This window comes from Paramormyrops kingsleyae, chromosome 7 (genome assembly GCF_048594095.1).
Source record: "Paramormyrops kingsleyae isolate MSU_618 chromosome 7, PKINGS_0.4, whole genome shotgun sequence".
Lineage (NCBI taxonomy): Eukaryota > Metazoa > Chordata > Actinopteri > Osteoglossiformes > Mormyridae > Paramormyrops > Paramormyrops kingsleyae.
The window spans coordinates 35,694,284-35,712,919 of record NC_132803.1 but is presented as its reverse complement, the minus strand read 5'-3'; positions in this window follow the sequence as shown (position 1 = coordinate 35,712,919).

The window sequence follows — 18,636 nt, the reverse complement described above, 5'->3', positions numbered from 1 at the left end:
CTGCTTATTTGTCGGAAATCATTGACTCCATACGTATCCTATATGGCATTTAGTAAAAATATGACATTTTTTTGGAGTAAGAACAGCAGCATTATGATGGCCAGTATGGTTGGTAGATCTGGCAAGCTGTCGTTATGTGGGTTAATATTAGAAACCGCATGAAACCACCCCTTCTGAAAATTCACTATGGCTTCCTATGGTTTTTATGCAGTAACCATAGTTTTACTATGGTACCTCATGGTAGTTTGGTACTACCCATAGTACTACCATGGTTTGGAAAGACCATGGTAAAACAAAGACCATGGTAAAGACCATGGTAAAACAAAAAACATGGTAAAACAAAGACCATGGTAAAACAAAAAACATGGTAAAGACCATGGTAAAACAAAAAACATGGTTTATGACCAAGATTATACTAGGGTTTAACTGTAGCGAAACCATGATAAAACCATAGTCATGGTTTCCATAGTTACCCAAAAAACCATGAAAAACGGCAAACCATTGTAAACCATGGTTATTTAATCATAGTAAAACTATGGTTGATTTTCATAAGGGACATGTCACTGATGGTGGAATTATGGTTTTCCAGGTTTACCTTTAATGGCAGATGTTCAGAGTGCTAATCAGAGGGGATCTGTGTTCTTTTTCCGGCAGTATCCGATGTAGCATATGTAGAATTCCTATAGAAGTCACTTTCCAAGGATGTGGGTGGCCTAATTATGGGGGGGGACACCCTGCAGAAAGGCCCGGGCAGGTTTACTCTCCAGGCTGTTTAACGGAAATTTAAGCAGTTGTGGGTAAGAAATAAGCCCTTGAAACACACTGCCGCACAGAAAACAGTATGTGCTGCCCTTCAACTTTGAAGAATGAGTAAGTCATTGCACAATTATTACTGAAATGTTATTTAATATCCATCCAGCTACTAACCTCTTCTCCTGGTCAGGGTCGTGGGTTAGCATTTAATGTGTAAGTAGCATTTTTAAAATAGCACAAATGCTGTGGTGTGAAATTTCGATAACGTTTCTGAAGCATGCCGCGGTGCTTATAATGTTACATATCGCTCACGGGGTGGCTCAGTGGTTGTAGGTTTGATTGTCGTCCCTGGCTTTGCATGTTTGAGTTTCCATGTTCTGCCAGTATTTGCATGAGTTTTGTTCTAGTTTCCAGGAACATTTTGATGAACATTGTTTTGTGTGAGCGTGTGTCCTGCAGTGAAGTCACTCACTTTGTGTGCCATATGCTTTCTAGATAGATTGCAGGATCACCATGACCTTATATTGGATGAATGGATGGATGAATGGATGGATGGATATACTATAGGAATAAAACTGTATAGATGGGTATCTAGTGAAAGTGTATGTGTGTGTGTGTGTTAAATATTTTAGAATATTTAACTCCTCCATTCACCTCCAAATTAACAAGATGTTTGTACCCAGAAAAACATTAATAAACACCTTGACCAGTGTTCTCTGCGTCCTGTTTCTTCTTTAGAATAAAATCTGTATGCATCTGGCGTTTAATGGTAGATGGCTATACGGATTCTGTAGATGACAGCAGATTGGCGATTATGTGATTATTTTCAAATATCCCAGCAGGGGACAGTAAATATTTCAGCAGCATTCCACCATGAACTGTTTTATGCAATATTCATACAAAGCAAATAAAATTTTGAAGTAATATGTTTTCCCTACATCTTGTGGGATGATTTTATTACTGTCCGTATCTGCAACATAAAATCAGATTAAAAGGCTATACGCCTTGTTCAATTTCAATACGACCATGTGGACATGTCTTGATGTTGAACTGATAGAACATAACCGCACTGGATTTTAAGGTGCATGTGATTTACTGCATAAGACAGGCCTTTTTTTAGCTGATAACCAGCGGTACGGTTCCATGTCTGAAGGTGACGTTCGGGAACACGTGGCGGCATGTGGCTGAACATGGTATCTCAGAATCTGTACCCTTAACGTTTTAACATTGGCATTTTCATGCTGAGAATTTCCCACTCCATGACATAGATTCCCCTCTATTTTTAGGTATAACGTATGACACAGTACTTCTATTTTAATACAAAAATCTAAATTCATGGGGTGAGTTAAAATACCACAAAAAGCAAAATGAAGACTGTTTGATGCAATGAACGCAGTGCATAGTCCTGTTTCCCTGTTTTGTTGTACCAATTTTCATTATTTGTTCTAGCTAACACTGAATAAATGACAATTGTTTTCTCTTTTTGTTAGTGCAATGTTTATGATGACATCCCAGTCATTTCTCTCATGTTTTTACATTTAGCAGGACCAAAGGCACTCAGACAAATTCTTTGTACACTATAAAGGTAATTATAGTAACGTTTTTTGGAACCAAACTCATGTGCTGTAATTGTTTTTGTCCATATGAGTGTGCTTTAATTTGAAACGCAAAAAAACTAAAAGCACTTACTTCAGGAATTCCACTATAGCTACATATTGGGACATGCTGTACTAAAAGCAAACATTTGCATATTTAAAGTGGCAGTATCTGCTCTGGTAACATGCAGCAAATTGGCACATTACAAAACAATGGCCTGCAATTTAGCATACATTACAAACACATAAAACTGAGAAAATAGACCTGACTTTATTGCAGGATGACAAGAAAGCAGTAAGTGAGTCTCCCTGGGGGCTAAGGGAGCTTAAGGCCTGTCTGTGAGCAGGGCGGGCGCCATAGGTCAGATCGGAGTGTGGGATATGTTAGCTTCTGCAGCTGGGGTTGAGATATGCAGCACTGTCATGTGATCTGCAGTGTGAAGACACGGTACTGTTTGCCGGGACATGCACTGGGGGGCCGCCTATCAGTTGTTGGTATGGATTTATTACAGATGGAGACTCAGGCTAGCAGGCTAGTGTCTGGGAGGGGAAAAAGACTAAAAAGGTAATTCAAAGCAGAGAAGTACTAAGTGCGGTATTTTCTGTCATATCATGGTTGGCTTTGTTAAAATAAATGAACGCAACTTATTATTGTAAGTCATGCTTTGAAATTATTGAATGAAAACATGATAAAACAAACAATCAGTAATTTAATTAGCATGGGATGTTTGTGGGAAGACTGGCATTTAATTTTGTTAATTTTGTTGTGCATATGAAACAGTATGTCAGTTCAGTCTGGAGAGCCGCATAGACGGATCGGCTTGGGACATGCATTTCTTTGCTTGTATATTTTCTGTAAACTCGTTCATTTGTAAATGCATTAGTTGGTGTACATTTCTAAGCACAGGGCGACAGAGCTACACAGCGGCCGGCCTTTGACCCGGGGAAACATGCCCATATATAGGACCGGCAGAAAGAAGGATGGGGGGTGGGGGGGGACGAAGACGTCTGCCAAGGCCTCCGTGAAAGAGAGCAGAAGCAGGTGGCCAGTCTGGAGGGCGAGACGGAAGGAGGAGAGGAGAAAGCGTGGCATGGAGGGGTCAGGCTCATGCAGACCTTCAGCCGCAAGGAAGGCGCGTTTCACTCTAAGTAACGCGGAAGGTCAGCTGACACACAGAGTCAGCTCACAGACAACTCGAGTCAGATGTTGTCTTTCTCATTCCCCAGAAACAGCTGCTCGTTCCACATATTATTTGGTGCATCGCTACTTTTTCAGTTGAATTGACCTTCTGTGTTTATTTATTTGTTTGTTTGTTATTGCTGTATTCTATATTCTGGGATGTAATTATTCCAGGAAGTAGTGCCAGCATTTTAAGGCAGTAGTTAGTGAACTAAAACCTCCCTACATCATTAGGTCTGTATCTTGCTTTCAGACAGATCCCCTGAGAAAGCAGGTCAGTCAGTTTCTTGGTCACAGGGCCTCCCTCAAGAGCCCAGCAGTGACATCACTCTGCCGACCCAGGGATTTGACCTTCTGATCACAGGCACAGCGCCTAACCTGCTGAGCCACACTGATCCCATGTCTTGTCACGTCTTGGCCAATGAGGGATGTCACTCCCCCTGAAACACTCCCGTATTTAGTAGAGAAGAGCCCACTGAAGATCCGCTAAATTAACAAAGTTAAGCAGGCGTTGGGAGTGCACGTGTTTGACACTGGTGTCAGTACATGGAGGAACACACGATGTACTTTGCCAGAGGCCATACGCCAACTCTCGACTTTGACACTGGCATTTTCTACTGATCCTGTTGGAAGATTTGTTTTCTACCCTAAAGCGTACGTGACTGACATGTGGCCATGTGACCAATCAGGCCCTGCCCAGTGCCGTGGAGCTGTCCCAGCCTGCTGTTATGGCAGGGTTTTGGAGCGTGACTGCTGACTTACGGATTCACAGCTGGCAGACCGAGACCAACCGTACCAGCACACGAGAAACCAAGCACTACAGACAGACACAAACTGTGCTGAGTGTGAGAAAACGACGCGGCGCCCATTAGTGTCATGTAACTGAAGTCGGCATTTCGTTGATATTTGCATTTCCACTCATGCCGTTACTATATGTCTTTCACCACAAACTAACAAAGCAGGTAAATGTGCCCCTGAAATGCGGAATACACCCTTTTAATTTAGGCAGAACTTTGCCAAGTATTCTGTATGTTCTCTAATGAAAAAACAAGCTTTTTTCCTTTTTTGTGGCTCTGAAAGGACATGAGAGTGTGTCAGTAGCAGTTTTCTTTGTGAATGCTGTGTAGAGTTTACAGAATGAGATCTTTAGGTACAGAACAGCGGGTCCCTCTCTCAAAGTGCAGAATGTATGAAATGTAGCCTTTAAGGCTTTACATTGAATTGACTTGGGCCCCTTAAACAATTCATCTGTTCAGTGCCTCCATAATGGCCGTCCTCGGCGCCCCATTCTCGGACCTATGGGGGCTCTCAGGCCCCACTTTTTGTTACGACTGCCACCCCCCCACACTCCCCTACCCCCATCCACCCCCCATTCACTGATTCTTCTACTTTTGTGAACACACTGAGAATTCTCACACTGGATATCACATCATGGCCCCCTGGCATGATGGGATCTCACTAAATGCATCGCGACTAATGCTTATTTAAACAAAGCCAAAATTGAAAACTTTTTTTTTCCTACCAGAGTGTACCCCCCGCCCCAGGACCACCGTTCATATCTGTGTGGGAGCAGTGCCGACGAATCACAATGATCATTCAGGTCCAGGTAAAACCTCCATCTCAGGATCAACCCCTTAATTCACGGGTGGGAATTACTCTCAGGGGTGTGGGGGCCTTCCCACGTAGCTAGCTCAGTATCCCAAACACGTTTCCCTCCAGCACAAGTCTCAGAAAGGAATATCTAACCAGCTCCATTTCAAAAGCAGCCTGTCTTCCTCTCTGCAGGAAGTAGGCTATTTTTGTCTAGGGAGTGTATTATGAATATTAAAGTAACACTTTACACTTGGCTGAAATTTGTCAGCGGGGGCAGCATCGGAGAGCCACTGAGAGCGAATTTACTTTCCGCGGCTACAGATGCAATTTTAAAGCGACATCTACATTTATCATTCATGATATAGAGGTTCTTCTTTCTATGTGCAATCCTCTTCTGAAGCAGCCTGAAGTAGACCTCAAGCGCATACAGGCAGATGTATTCACATGCGAGAGTTGCATCGTAAACGTTTACTTAACGTAAAGAAATGTGTCAGAATAATTTCTGCGTTAGCTAGGATGACAGAAATCCTCCTCCACAAGCACATGGTGTCGAGCTCTTCAGCAGGAAGCTCTCCACTTCCCAGAATCAGTTCGTCACATGACCACAGACAAATTAGTCAGATGTGACTCAGGCCTTGGAAAAGTATCTACGTACCTTCTGAAGAACAAACGTGGGAATTATCAGCTGCCAGTGTGTCAAGGTCTTGTTATGAAAAACTTATAGACTATAGTCGACTAATAAGAATGAGGTCATCAAGTCCTTGGAATTTTTGAGATATTTTTACTGAGACATTAACATGTAAATTGTTACAGACATTGTTAAGATGGGCGTATAATTAGTAAACAGTAAAAGTAAAGTACAGACCAGGTATTTACTACCGTGATAAGTATTACGTCAATTGTTGGTTTGGAGAAACAAGAGTAATCCATTGCTGCTGTGATTGATGGTAAGTTCGATAAACTAACATAGCTAACAGCCAAATCTATTAATCGGCTTTTGATTTTACTGTTTACCGGACTATTTTGCAATTCAGTGTCCTGCACCTTTTGAAGTTAGTGCTGTCTATATTAGCCATGTGACTTTCTGTTTTGGCTCAAGATACTTAGGAGATGGACTTGAGTTGAACAAGCAGGCAGTAGGGTTGCTAACCTAAGTTTGCTAACCCACACTCCCTAAACCTTGATAAGGAACAACTAACATCTATATTTGCTTGCTGGGCAGGTAAAATTTTGGCTTTTCTCCAAAATGATTTACTGAAGCTGTGAGCCATTGGCATGTTAGCTTGTCGTTAACAGGCACTCCTGGATGAATGAAATGAATTATTGAGTGTGTAAATATAGACTACATTTCACATCCCGGTGCTGGTTTTGGGGAGGTTTATTAGGGGGGTGTTATTTGGCAGTGCTAGGCCTACAGCCGGGGGCCTCCTGCCTCTTATTTTTCTTGTAACTGTATCTTTAAAATCCTGCACATTAGCATTTGTGTAGCGCACTCACCACGTTTCATGGCATAATTAAGGGGAGAACAAAAGCGTGCAGGAAGGCCTGCTCCGCGCCGCTTGCAGAGCCCGCAGGGCCGTTTTGATTAAGCTGTACCCGCTTTGTAAGCAGAGGTGGGTTTTCACAGAGCACCTCGGGGAAGGCCCGCCTGGGTCCCTCGCTTCCACGCAGCGCTCAGGAGAGGCCCCTGTAGCCGAATCTGGGAGACAGAAAAGAATGAGCACAGAGAACTTCCTCAGCTCTGAAGAGCTGGCCAATGTAGACACTGGGCTGTGAATTGGCGCTCCTGAAAAGCTCTTTGACCAGAAAGGCTGGCCGTGAGCGTGGTGGCACGGATTAGCTGCGCCGCGCCCGGTGCAGCACGGCTGATATCTTAAACAGGTCATGAAAGGGCCGTATTGGTCGCCATTCACCGGCTTTAACAAGTGGTGCTATAAAAATGCCGGAGCTGGGGAAAAACATTTATAGGTAGTCTGCTCCGTGCATGGTCTCCACCTCGCACGTTTCTGTCCTTTGCAGTGCTGCTACGATCATTTCTTCTGACATAAGTACATTTAGTCGTACCCAAGAAGACTGCAGATATTTAAAACTTAGTTATATTTAATATTTTAAGACAGAATTTTATGTTAATAAAGAACCATATTTGAGCAAACATATTCTTTTATAATTTGTAGTCTTTGTATCAGTTCTGTCCTATAATTGTTTAAAAATTACCTAATAAACATTTAATTCGACATGTTTTACTTACATGCAAATTGCTGTTTAAAGTCTTTTTCCAAATTATCATATAAATTAAGTAATCCAGTTAACTCAGTAAGCAATTATATCTGTAGTATCAATTTAACATTACAAAGCTATATATATACACACACACACACACAAACACACACACATACATGGATGTGAGGACACAGAGAGCCAAACCTGAATTTTCATTTGATCGTTTTATTACACCGGGATATATATATATATATACACAGTATATATATATATATATATATATACACATATATAGTTGGGGTTACATCTCTGTGCGATATGGTCAATATAACAATATAAAACTCTAAAAAAACACCTTCTCACCATTTGTCCAATAGAGCTTGATGGAAAATACAAGCACTAGCATGCATGGCATACGAAGGGTTAAATTCACTTTTGACTGTGGAGCTGGTTTTCTGCACATTTTGTTGCACATATGCATGGTTTAAATGCAAAAGTCCACACTGTGAATGTGAAAGTTTCAGGAGCTCAGATCTAAGTTACTGCAGCACTGCAATGACAATGTGCAACACTGTAACTGCAATAATATATTATAGGCAGCCAACATGACAGAAGCAAGTTTAGTCACAAAACAAGTATGATAATCTGACTGTAATTGTATTTAATGATTGGAATGTTGGCTGTATCTTTAAACATGCTGTATATAGTTATAGCCTTTAATAATGTTGTCAATATGATTTAACTATTTTAATATCAGTTTTAATGAATAAAGGAATGCATTGAATGGCAATGAAAATTGACTTAAAGTTAAATAATTTCTCTGGTTGTGAGACCTGTAATGTTACAACCGATCAGTAAAAATAAGACGAATTACTCTGGGGGGACATGATTAATTAAAACAATCATTTGATGATCTGGTGACACACTCAAAGAAATATGGAAAGAATTTCTTGACAATGGAGTATATGTAATGTTTGCTGTCTTTAGCTATATTTGCCCCTCATTTGTGCACTTTGTATGACATTCAACGATTTCACAGCAAATGGTTCTACATTCAAAGAGTTTGACAAACCTCATTTGGCTGCAAGACAGTGTAAAACCATGTTATTTTGTAAGACAGCCAACATCCCAATCATTAAATACAATTACAGTTAGATTATCTGACTTATTTTGTGACTAAACTTGCTTCTGTCATGTTGGCTGCCTATAATATATTATTGCAGTTACAGTGTTGTACATTGTGTCATTTAAGTGCTGCATTAACATAGATTTGAGCACCTGAAACTTTCACATTCACAGTGTGGACTTTTGCATTTAAACCATGCATATGTGCAACAAAATGTGCAGAAAACCAGCTCCACAGTCAAAAGTGAATTTAACCCTTCGTATGCCATGCATGCTAGTGCTTGTATTTTCCATCAAGCTCTATCGGACAAACCTTGAGAAGATGGATGGATGGATTACTTAAGTTTTTTTAGAGTTATATATTGTTATATTGACCATATCACACAGAAATGTGATCCCAAATATATATATATCCTCCTGAGACCCAAGGAAAAAAGTGTCCTTCAATTTTAGGTTATTTGTCTTTGGAGGAAATGACACCTTACAATTTAGATTTTTTCAAATTTATTTTTATTTTTAATTTCATAGCATGTCCTCTTTAGTGTACAACAAGAATAAATACGTTTCCTTACATCAGTGAAAAGATAGATGCAAAAACAAAATGTCCACTACAATGGACATAAATGAATGGGTGGGGTCTCAGGAGGTTACCCCAGTGCCAGGTGTTATAAAACAAGCAAATGAAACATCAGGTTTGCCTCTCCGTGTCCTCACATCCGTCAGGCTTACAGGAACAATTGTGTGGATTCTACTGCAGTATCCCCAGGTCTTAATGGGAAGGCAGTATGTTTCCCTTTTTTCCAGGGGCCGCGCGGGGGGGGTCGTCACATGTATGGCACTGCAGACCAGTGTTGCCCGACTTGCCCCCACTGTAGCTAATTACACATCGTCGCTGCTTATAAAACGTAATCGCTTTCCGGCTCACGGCATTTAAAGCCTGTCCCAAATGGAGATTGGCCTCGATTACACCTCTCCGAATTTGTAGTCATCCGGTTTGGGTTTTTGACATCCGTGATAAATCCATCCATCCCTCTATCCATCTATCACTCTTCCTTAGCTGCTTATGGAGTACAGGTTCATGGTGAGCCTGGAGGCTGTCCCAAACAGTAGGGGGCACCCTAGAGGGGGTGCCGGGCTATCACAGACAAGTGGTACATGTAATAGCTAATACCACTACAGATTGATTCTGCACAGGCCAGAAGGAGTACATTAAGTATTAGAAATGGTGCCCTGTCACAGAGCAGGTGCTGATCCCTGGACTTGGCAATAGTTGCTCTTTCCTCTAGCAGTGAATGGGCCCTTTTCACTGCGATTGGCCTCAACATGTGATTCAACAGGAAACTGGTCATGTGATCAGTGGCAACAATGGACATGATGACATCACTCTCCATTGAAGAGAATGATGCCAGAGTAGCAGGTTGGGTCTTTTTATTATTTTGAAATTACTGTTGCGCATGTCTGTGTTATTAAATGACATCACAGTGAGCAGCTCTCAATTAAAAAAAAAGACATTTTTCTAGGAAACTCGCTAATATTTACCAAAGTCAGTAATTTAGCAGTTCAGACCTCAGTAATTCAACGGTTTTACTTCCTAGGTTGTCAAGTTATAATATGTCTATTTATGTAGTCACTTTATATGTCATGTTTGAAAAAGCATACACTGAAGAGCCTTCAAACATATAATTACCTAGTTTTTTAGGCAACTTCAAACCATGAATATGGGGACACCAAATTTAATATAACGGTGGCACATTTGTTTACTAAGCTAAGCAATGAAACACAAATTTTACCCCAATTAGATACAAACCCTAGCACATGCATCTCAGTGTGGTTTGGTGCTGGTATGTGCTTTCATGTTGGTGCTTGGTGGTTTTCGCGGCACTGCATTTTCAGTGTTTGTACATCTGATCACTTTATTTACTTATTATTTTATCAGTTCCCTCTTTGTATCCTCAGCCTTCTATTCTTGCATAGAAAAATGCCCCAGGGGCGCCTCGGACCCCAAGCTGCACTCTCACCTCTATATGTGTGTCTGTTAAAAAAATGGGACTGTGATGAGATATGTGAAGCAGCACATTGCAATCACCCTAGTCTAGTACTTGTGCAAATGGCAAAATAAAGCTTCTTTCTTTTTTTTAAAAAAATAAAATAAATAAAAATAAAAAAAGTTATATATAACATTATAGAGTTTCTATGGGGGGGTGGTTATAGTTTTGCCAAGACTGGTAAGGGTTAAGTTCTGCACCCAGATGCACTCTGCCTCCTCGTCAGAATCCCTCCCCAACCTGAACAGCCTGTTCCACAGCATACGGGCCCTGCACTGACTCTGCCGGAGGATTTTCCATTAGGGTTGTACCTTCAGTAGCATTCGCTAAACTCGCTAATGCATTTGTATGTAACAGAAATGCTGACAAACACATAGTAATGCACTAAAATATTCAACTTAATTGAACTGAGTGTTCATTTACACATAAAAAGAAGTAAATAAGATTATACAGGCCCTGTTGTACCCAGGATAATGCCTGCACATTCAACACTTTACACCGTGTATTTACAAACTGTAAATCTTATATGCACTGATAAATAATAGACAGAAATTCTACTAGCACTCCATTACTGATTCTAATGTTTAGATTAAATATGACAGCTAGTAAAATTAATTTAATATTTTATTTACATATATTATTTTAAATACTTAGTTTGTACTTAGCTTGCCAATAAATAAAATGCAATATATTTAAATATTATGTTGCTTTTTCATTTATCGGCAAATACAAATATAAATATCCAATTTAATATATAATGTGTCCTGATACTGTAGGTATTATATTTAGTTTGCCAACAGTGCAAAATGGCACTTTATTCTTGGTGTTATGTGTGAACACACCAATCCGTGAACGGCCAAAGGAACTGAGTCCATATGACGTAGTGCGACCCGAAGCATATTCTCAGATCTACAGGGCCGTGAGTTCGGTTTCTGTTGCCGGTTCGGTGTGTGTGCACTTCATACGCACATTTATACGCCGAGCCGTTGCTTATAATGCCCCCAGCATTGTAGGGGAGCATCTGCTGCATGTGGGGCCGACGGTGGTTGATAACACGGTGGAGGAAGTCAGCGATCCAGCTCCGCGGCGTTTACTCAAAGGCGCAGGTCCCCTCCGATGTGGGTAATTTATTACGTGTAACGCTCTCCGTGCTCATATCAATATTTGCTTTTAGGTATGTCCACCAGCCATCTCCAACCGAGGACTTCCGCCCCCAGATTGTGGCACATGAAACGTAAATGAAAATGTATTAAAATGTTAAGTTTAACCTTGTTGTTTATCAGACGTCAACGATGAAAAGGGCCTTTTCCTCATGGCGAGAGATGAAAAGGAGTACTTGTGGTTTGCTCTGTACCAGATGTGCAGCGCTGTACAGAGGGCGGCCGCGCCAGCCTCCCACGCCCAATTTACGGCAGTCCCGAACAAAGAGCCCAAAGAGAATTTATGGATTACGGTAATGAACCGCGAGGCGATGGCTGGGAAGGCGCTCCTGCGAACCGCCGAGTGCGAAAAGCGGCAATGCAAGCTGCAGGTTCTCATTTCATTTTGGCCCGGCGAACAAGAGAGCCGTTTCATCGCTGTTTTTGTAACATTTTGAAGGCCCAGTAGAGCACACTTCATCTAAAAAAAAAAAAACTTAACATGCATAGTTTTTAAGTAATACAAATAAACAAATTATATAGAGTGATATAAGAAAATGATTATTAAGCAATAGTGATATTTTTATAGCACTTGTAAAGTTATTTGACATGTATCATTTAAATTAAAATTGTTATAAAAACAGTGAATGGATTTTTGCAAATGCGATGTTTCCCTCATGCTGTTTATTAAAAGTTCAAAGGTGACATTTATGTATATTTATTATGTTTGAAGATACAGTTTTATTAAGTTTTTTTTTCAAAGTCGCTTGTTCAATGTTTGACCTAGATTATTATATTTACAGGATGCAATAAATTTTCTCATTTGATAGCCTATTGACTCTGGGAGCAAAAATGTGAACTGTCTGGCAGGGAGGCCGGAGGGAGCAGAAACATGAAGCAACTGTCAGTCCCTAAGGACCGGATTAGGAAACACTGCATTAGCGTTATCAATGCCAGTAAAAGGTCAGTCCCTGGTTGGTTTGTTGAAACCTGGTTAAAAAAATGACACCGTACAGTCCCTTAAGAAAGAGTCAGCATGCCCGGAGGGGTTTCCTCCTTACTTGGAAGTTTTCGTTCGTCTCCTCTTTTATCTTGGGGCTTTCTTCTATCATTCTGTCTTTCCCTCTTCCCTTTTTCTCTGTTTCATGCACCATTCTGTATAAATGATGTAACAATGGTTTGCTACACACTTTTGTCAAGTGCCTTGGGGTAACTGTGTTGTGAAAGGCACTATATAAAAATAAACTGAAATTGAAATTCAAAGAGCAAGGGAGACGTAGGAGGGTGGGGGGCACAGAGGGGGACCAATCGGGGTGGCAGCAGGGTTAGATTGTGGGCTGTTTTGGAAAGTGCAGCTGATCTGGGAGAGAGAGCTCTGACCCACATTCCTGCACAAGCCAGCGGTGGGCTCCTGCACGGGGGAGGGGGATTGGGGGGTGGCTCAATCCAGGCCAGAGGAGCTCTCACACGACATACGGCCCTTAAAGACAGATGGGAAGATCGGGAACCCTTGTGACTTTTTGCCTGTCTCAGGCAGTATGAATGCTATTCTTAATATTTCATGTAATATAATTTAAGATATATTGCATATTATAATGCATATTCCTATCATGCTAAATATTTTAGTTAATACATGAGAAGTCATTTTGTGTTAGTTGTACTCATAGGATGAGACAATGGAGAACATCCGCAATACATTCACGCATTTATCTATCCATCTATTAATCTATCCATCTTACAAAACCACAGGGTTGATGGTGAGCTTGGATCCTATCCCAGGAAGCACATGGCACAAGATGGGACAGCTGGACTGGGATACCAGAACATCACAGGACACATACACTCAATACAGAGACATTCATTTATCTAATTTCATGTTTTTAAACTGGGAGAGGAAATCAAATTTCCCATGAAGACAACGTGCGCAGCCACACAGGGAGTATGCCCTCTGCCCAAGTTTGCACATGCATTTGTACATAATTAGCAGGTTCCATTCATTCAGCAATCATTTCATCCAAAGTGGCTTACGGGCAAATTACACGTGGGAAATTAAAAAAATATATATACTGAAAGGAAAGACCGAAGACTGGAGTAAACAGCTGCATCTCATCTGCAGAACGACAACAATAGCACTGCATCCAGGGACATCAACAACAGAATGTTTGCCTTTATTTTGCGGATAAAATATTTACACGGCCGTGTATTAGTGTTACAGTCAAGGCAGGCCATATGTCAGGCTGAACGCGAGAATAGCCTGTTTGGATTTAAGGGACAATTCGACCAGGCATGAGGCAGTCGACCGAATATTGGCACCTAATTCTGGTTAGTCTGCTTGGCTATGCTGGCTGCACCACCCCCCAAATGGGCAGGCATTCTCAGGGACCCCAAACTTCCTGAAATGATAGAAGAATGCTGAAATATTATATGATGACTGAATCCATCCATCTGGCAGGTGTACCACTATGTATAATGCATCATTGCCATATTGCTTATTGCTTTTCTTAGTAAAAACATCATTGCCAGGCTGATCTGCAGTAGGGGGAGCCGTCATGGTTTGCGTGTTGGGTCAGGAGAAGGCCAGGGCTTCCTGGTGTGTGCGGCTCAGTAGGTGAGGACGTTGTGTCTGTGATAGGATGGTTACACATTCAAATCCCAAGGTTGGCAGAGTGATGTCACCATTGAACCCTTAGCATGACCCTAACCCCCACTTGCTCCAGGGCTCCGTCTGAGCATGTTTGCTCAGTTATATGTGACTTTGGATAAATAAATCCAATAAAATAAATAAATATCATGTAAAACTGTAAAAGCATGGTAACAAGAGTATGGCCATGTTTAAACTGACATTCACATTACTTGCATTAAATATATCTGCAAAAAGTTAAAGGGAGCTTGTAACAGAATCATTCTTTTAAAGAATTTTCTTTCCAAGGAAGAACTTAAAAGTGTACCTGTCAGTAATAATTGAAATATTACACTCTAATCTCAGTCATATGGGGGTGGAAATAACTTTCATATTGCATCCGCCATGCAGTTCGTTCACTGTTTACATTAAATAAAGCCAAAGGCTTTTGATCAAATTGCTTATATGGTCCTTTGAATGCTCTGTTGACTTAGCAAGGAACAGAGTGAAATTTGGAAAAAAAAATATTAGTACATTTGCACGCGAGGTAGGTACTGTGGCTGAAGGGCTTTAGTCCAGCTGTGAATGCCTCTGAAGTCAAATTTTGTGCTTGTTGAAAAAACATTTTTTCACTGTTAATTTGAGAAAATTGACGATGAGGGTAAGAGGTATAGCCCTTTGTAATCAAAGTGCATAATGCCTAATTATGCAAGCTCTCTATTGACATTTGTTTATACCTGTCAGAAAACAGTGAAACCTGCAATTAGTTTATTGTAATCATTTAAAGTGGAATCTAATTCACAGTCATGTGCTACAGCCATTATTTTTCAGGCAAATATAAAGATGCTTATTTGCCTTATTTAGCAAGAATGCTAGAAAGATTGGTCTTCGGCAAACTCGTTTTCCAGATTAAAGCTTTTGAAAAAGCTTTTTTTCTGTAATTATAGTAGACTTGCAGACTATCCATCTTGTACTTCATGTAACCTAGGCAACCAAGAACCAAACACCTCTAATATGAGAATAAATGCAGCTCTTGTGCTTAATGAGTAATCTCATTTGGCATATTTATTTCCACTTAGGTCTTTCCTTGATACATATGGGATTTGTGCAACTCAATGGTGAAGAGAAGAATAAAAATAAACTCTAACATGCTCACAGCATCATAGAAATATTTGTTCTATAATGGAACAAGGGATTTGACTACTGCCCAATGCTGTGTTTCAAGATTGGGTTCCTGTATTAATCCCACACACAGACACTGCAGCTCAATAATGAAAATATTACACACATTCTCTTAAACAGTGAAAGGAAATGCATCATGGAATGCTGCTTTATTTCCCATTTGTACAAGAACAGATACATTGGAATGGATCAGTTTCCACAAATCCCATCGTATTCTTTTTTAAGACGTTGACACACATAAACGAAAGTGGAGAAAGTGAAACATTGGGTCTGAGTGCAGGGTTGGTCCTTTACCCAGCACCCTTAGAGCATTTGTTTATGGATGGGGGAGGTGCCTTAAGAGCCTTGCACAAGGGCCCAGAGGAAATGTGACACAGGGTTTGAACTGGTGACCTTCCAGTCAGAGGCCTAACCCACTGAGTGACACACTGCCGGCCCAAAATGAATGTTATCTTTAGAGAAATTAAAATGATTTTCCTTATGATATCTGTGCATCTGTAGTGAGTTTGTGGTGAAAAGTGGTTTACACAAGCCTCACGTCTGCCTGAACACTGAGGGGACATTTCGCCAGCACTGAATGTGTCTCAGGCTCTCTGGATCCCACTCACAGCACTCAGGAAGTCTGCCTAGCAACACACCCCCAGGAGCGACATGCCTGAAGACAGATCCTCCGGGAATCGGGGTCAGACGGCGCCCTCTCCTCAGAGCAACGTCCCGCTACCTCCATCAGCCCCCCACGCCTAGCCCTGACCCTCTGGGCCCCGACTGCAGAAGCCATCAAGGAGACGCTGACATGCAGGGCCTGGCTTTGCAGCTGATAATCTGAATGCACCCTATCCATGTTAAAGTGGGAGGAAACCCCCACACACACCTGAAGTGGGGTGGCACATTGCTGAAATTGCTGTGAGATTAAATATCAGATGCCAGCCGTATACTCCTGCACTCGCTTTCTCGGACGGAGAGGCTCCTTTTACCACAGCTGGCTGTGACAGCATAATGGGCAGCTCTGCGTATTAATATTCCTTGAAATGCTACTTATTTTGCCCAGTTTTCCAGGGTGTAGCCCACCTTGTGTTCTATGTTGGACTTCCATCCTGTCCAAGGTGTCTCATGCCCTATCTTGGACTGTTGTACTGTCCAGGGTGTCTCTTGCCTCATGGCCTATGTATCCTGTAAGGGTTGTGCTCCTGTCCCTGCTGTGCTTTCTGGGACAAACTCTAGGTTTATCGCAATCCTGCATTGAATAAATAGTAATGGACACTGAACGCATGAATCTTTGGGTGGAAGTTTGTTTTCCAAGTATACTGTTTTATTAATATTTTTCTACTGTTACCTTGTAGCTTTAGCTTATTAAAATAGATTTAGAATAATGCAGCCTTGTGTTAAGTTCAGAACAACGGTCTCGGTTCATCTCCTGTAGCTGGTTACGTTGGTGGCTGGCCTGGCTTCTGAATAATGTCCAAAAATAATGTTTTAATATATTTTGTTGGTTCACCACAACCCTGTACTGCATAAGAATTCATGGAAGATGGATGGATGTATATTTTCCTGACATTTAATTTTTAAAGTATGAATTATGTGTATTTGCTAAAGATATTTGTCAAGAAGAAATGTAGCTAACTAGCTTCTTGTAGCGCAGTCGTTCTTGGATAAGTTTTAATTATTGCTGCCCTTTTAAAGTATTTTATACCTTGCAGACTGACCAGCAGTTGAGGTAATCTCTGCTGGACGGCTTCACTGGATCCTCTCTGTTTACTTTGTTTGCCAGCCCTGCATAAATGGCAGTTATGTAACACTATGGTCTTGCTTATTAATACCCATGACTGAAAAAAGTACCACTGTATTCCTGACATCTAGAAATATGATTTGATAAAAGCAGACAATTAAGTATCACTTTGTTGTAGATAACCGTTTCTAACTCTGCTATTTCTGTACACGTCTTTGTGACTGGGTGACATTTCACAGTTCTGGAGGGTTGTTAGCACAAGATTGTCAATGTTAGCCCCAGGAATCATCCTAGACATGCTGGCTTGAAAGCATTTAACTTGGAGATAATAAGTTTATCTATGATACCAGGCTAAGTTAGCCTTAGGCTAAGCTATCACTCAGCTAGCTTTAGCCTGGAGTTAAGCATAGCTCTGGGCTATGAAAGGAAAGAGTAAAGTGTTAGCTGGCGCTTCCCAAAATTGTCATGTCCTTAACTATTAGTAGCACCACATTTTTAGATGCGATATTTTTAGACAGCATAAATTTGCCCACCAGTGGTCCAAGGTCAGTAAAGTTGCTTGTTTCTTCATGCTTTTAGCCAGAACACACTAGGTCCTGCTGTTCTCCTGCTTTGCCCAGATGGCTAGACATAAAGCGAATGGTCAGATTATACTCAAATCTTCGCATTAAATAATACAAAATGCTAAAGACATTTTATCGTACAGCCAGGTACTTAACTGAACAAAGGCTATACTGTCATTTGGGAATGTCTTATAAGTACTAGGACTTTATAAGTACCCGATTACCCTGTACATGTTGTTTGAGCTGTTCAAAGTAGTAAAAGAACTTCACTGTGTATAATAATAGAATTTTAATGTAGCATTACTGTGTGCATACTGATCAGATTTAAATATATGCAACAGCAGAGAACATAGCGGACAGTGAAATTTGCAACTTCAGGTCCCAAGGTGGGACTGGTGTGGGAAGATACACAGTGAAATGAAGGAAATCTGAATTACCTGACTAAATATGAAGCTGCTTTTATGGGGTTTAATGTATAATGTAAGTTCTTTTTGTATAATGTAAGTAATTGTGGGCTTGCCTACCTTTTCATCTGGTCTATGATTTGCTATACGATTGAATTAGCTTGTCCGTTCTTTTCCTGAAGAGCTGATTAACTTCTTGTTTTATGACAGCTCGGTTTTTTAAACCTTAAAAGAAGTTTATTACTGACTTGCAAATAACTATTGTCATTATTTCTGAGTCACAGATAGAAAAACATGTCTTATGATACACTATGTTGTTTTTGTTGTATTTATTCAATAGATTTCCCATAACTGTTTATCAAAGAACAATTGCGGAGAGTCTGGAGCCCCAGTAAGCACAGGGCACAAGGATGCCAGTCCATCACGGCACACACACAACTACAACACCAGCAGGTCAAAAACTCCATGTTTTGACTCCAACAGGAAACCCA